This window comes from Episyrphus balteatus, chromosome 2, assembly GCF_945859705.1.
Source record: "Episyrphus balteatus chromosome 2, idEpiBalt1.1, whole genome shotgun sequence".
Lineage (NCBI taxonomy): Eukaryota > Metazoa > Arthropoda > Insecta > Diptera > Syrphidae > Episyrphus > Episyrphus balteatus.
The window spans coordinates 54696524-54700458 of NC_079135.1; positions in this window are offsets into that span (position 1 = coordinate 54696524).

Here is a 3935-nt window from a genome sequence, read left to right on the forward strand (position 1 = left end):
GCCTTTTCACACCAAGCCAAAAACGCGGTTTTTGTGAAAAACCCTAAAAACCTATGTACCTATATCAAAAACACGAGTTTTCCCATACATTTTTCATAAAACACAAGTTTTTGATTAAACTCGCCAAAAACCTGAAAATGAAAGCATTCAACTCCAAACAAAATAACCTTTTAAGGAATTCAGCAACAATTCAGCGGACCAAAAAAAAAAGAACTGACAGCAGACAAAAAAAAAGAACTGACAGGCAAAGATAACAAAATGCGGTTTGTTGATTTTTTTTTGATAATATAAATCAAATTTCTTTTTTTATTTCTTTCATTAATTATAGAAAATGGCAGAGCTGAAAAAATAAACAAAAATGTGGGGGACTGAAGATGAAGAGTTCCTGTTGGAACTTTGGGATGAAAAGGAGCCAAAGCTCAAAGGCAGCCGAAAAACCGGTCATATTTACATCAAAATGTCTAAACAATTTGGGGGGGCGGTCAATATATTATTCTCCTGAAGAAATTGGGCAGGTTCAGAAACGTTAGGGACTAAATATTTAGATAATTTCTCGGCCTCTGATTGGTCAACTGTCAAACAAAATCCTTCCAATTTAGGTAATTTTATTGGAAAACTGACTGGAAAGTTAGGCAAGAAATTTTTCCCTAAACAATTAGGAAAGTTTTTTTTTGTCAACATGACAGCTGATTGTTTTTAAATACAGAATTAGGGTAGCAGAATTAAATTTATTTGTTTTAAAAACGAGTAAAAAATGTATTATCGGTTATTATAATTAATATTATTTATTTAGTTAAGTGCAGTGAAATTTGGTGTCTACCCCACGCGACCTCTAAAATTCTAAAGTAAATTTCGAAATTTGACAATAATGGCGTATCCAAACTAATTTAGTCAATTTGCTCAAATTTCCGTTCAGAAAATGACGTTACCTAAATATCTAGTTCCTAATATTTCCTGAACGTGCCCATTAAAATGAAACGACATAATTTAACGACCAAATAAATAAAATTATAGGTATTTAAATTGAAAGAGTTCATTTTATTTGATCAATTTTGTGAGCTCAAGCTGATTTAAACAACAAAAATTAAATCCCATCGAAAACTTGACATTTGGATGTCAAAAAATTTTAAACGTCAAACAAAAACCTGTAAATTTGTGGTGTGAACGCTTTTCAGGTTTTTGAAAACTTATTGCCATAAACCGCGTTTTTGGGTTTGGTGTGAAAAGGCTATAATGCTTTAAACTATAACAAACGAGAAATTTTTATTTATTATTAATAATCCTTTATTGATGAAGCTTCAAAAATGTATGAAGGGACCAACCCATAGAAATTTTCACTGACATCCCGATAAAATACACACGTTCTTATGAGAACCGATCCATAAACAACGGATCGGAGGGAGGCCAACGGATGCGACGGAAAAAGGCCCCAACCCATAGAACCCGTTGCGTCCGTTCCGTCAATCGATCCGTTGAAGTGGACGGATGGGACAGAAAGGGGTGACCCATAGAATACGTCGCATGACGGATTGCTTTTTGACATCTCACTCCAAATTCCAAGGTGTGTTTGATATTTTCTCGCTGAATGTGCACTAAGGATGCTCTGATGCAAGAAATTGTTAACTATTATCGTTGTTCTTATTTTTAATAAAATAAAATGTGCGACTAGATTTCATGTAGGTACTTGCTCTTCAGTTTAAAACAATTTTTAATAACAGATTATCAGTTTTAGGTATGATTTTGGCATTGTAAAATTGAACTCTACAACAGAATTTAGATATTTAATTGATAGGTATATATTATTAGATATATCATTAAATGTTACTTTAATTACAATTTCTTCACAAATAAACAATGAAAGTTCACAATTCATAAAGGGCCCAACCCATAGAATGCGTTGCGTCCGTTCCGTCGAAGTTTTCAACTGACAGCTCGATAAAATACACACGTTCTTATGGGAAGCGACCCATAAGCGACGGATCGGACGGAGACGGACGGATTCGACGGAAAAAGTAGCCCAACTTTCTACTTTTTCATCCGTCGTATCCTTTGACATTAGTTGTCAACAATAGACCAGTTCGATTTTCTGTTTCTGAGTGCACGCCGGGGAATTTCAGAACTAAGAACTGTGTTCTTTTCTTCTCCGATTTTATGAATTGTGAACTTTAATTGTTTATTTGTGAAGAAAATGTAATAAAAGTAACATTTAATGATATATCTAATAAATTATATCAATTAAATACTAAAATTCTGTTGTAGAGTTCAATTTTACTATGCCAAAGTCATATCTACAAATGATAATCTGTTATTAAAAATTATTTTTAACTGAAGAGCAAGTACCTACATGAAATCTAGTCGCAAATTTTATTTTATTAAAAAAAAGAACAACAATAATAGTTAAAAATTTCCTACATCAGAACTTCCTTAGTGCAGATTCAGCGATAAAATATCGAACACACCTCGGAATTTGAAGTGAGCTGTCAAAAAGCAATCCCTCGTACGACGTCATGGTATAAAAAGACAAGGTATGATCATTAGAGCCGCCATCTTACAAAATGGGGTAATAGTGTTTTGACGTTTGGCATTTGGCAAAGTCAAAAGCAACAACAATTTCCAAGACAAATTTGTTTACAACAACAATTTCAATGGGCTGGGCTGTCAAAACCTTAAGTAGCCATCTTTTTTTCTTTCATTTGACAGTTCTCGATACTGAGTTTTTTCTAATGATCATACCTTCTCTTCTTATACCATGGTACGACGTATTCTATGGGTCACCCCTTTCTGTCCCATCCTTCAACTTCAACGGATGGATTGACGGAACGGACGCAACGGATTCTATGGGTTGGGGCCTTAAAATCGGAGAAGATAAGAACACAGTTCTTAATTCTGAAATTCCTATGTGTGCAGTCACAAACAGAAAATCGAACTGGTCTATTGTTGACAACCAATGTCAAAGGATACGACGAATGAAAAAGTAGAAAGTTGGGCTACTTCTTCCGTCGAATCCGTCCGTCTCCGTCCGATCCGTCGCTTATGGGTCGCTTCCCATAAAAACGTGTGTATTTTATCGAGCTGTCAGTTGAAAACTTAGACGGAACGGACGCAAAGGATTCTATGGGTTGGGCCCTTTAGTCCGTCAGATCGGTTGACATCAATTGTCAACGATTTTCGTTTTCAGTGCACACCGGGGAATGTCAGAACCCAGAACTTTGTTATTTTCTTCTCCGATTTTATGAATATGTAAACTTTCATTATTAATTAGGCCTCGCCTCCATTACAAATATTTATTTTAGATATTTTATCAGGAAATGATTTTTCTAAATCTATGTGGGAAAATTATGTCGTGAAATTTCATTGTTCTTCATGATTGCTTCGAGCAAATTACGCATGTAGCTACAAAATATAAAATAAAATAATTTAATCAAAACATTACTTTCGTACGATGAGTACATTTTTTTAATTTTTTTTTTTGCGATAAAAACGCTCTGAACGTTCAACCACTTTCAATGAGTGTCGCGGGCCACACAAACAAACACCAGTCATCAAATGAGAATGAAATGAGCCAGGAGCTCATTAAAACTAGCGCCCCCTATAAAAGTTTCACGTTCGAATTTGCAAAAGCTCTGCTTAATAATTTTTTACTTCTGTAATTATCCCACTTTTTGCAAAAAGTGGCCATTTTAGTTATACTCTAACCCTAACACTTAAAAGTTGTTTACATCAGAAAACCTCAGCTTTTTATTTTATAAACAAAAAACTTTTGTTCAGCTAAGTACCTACTGAGTTGCTTGACAGAGTATAGATTATAGTTTAGAGCCATGGATCAGAACCTAGCTTCAGCAGCATGCATTTACGCTCTTTTCTGTCAATGACAGAGGAGTAGGTATTCTTGAAAACACAACACTACAAAGATTTTTTTATTTATTTGTTTTTTT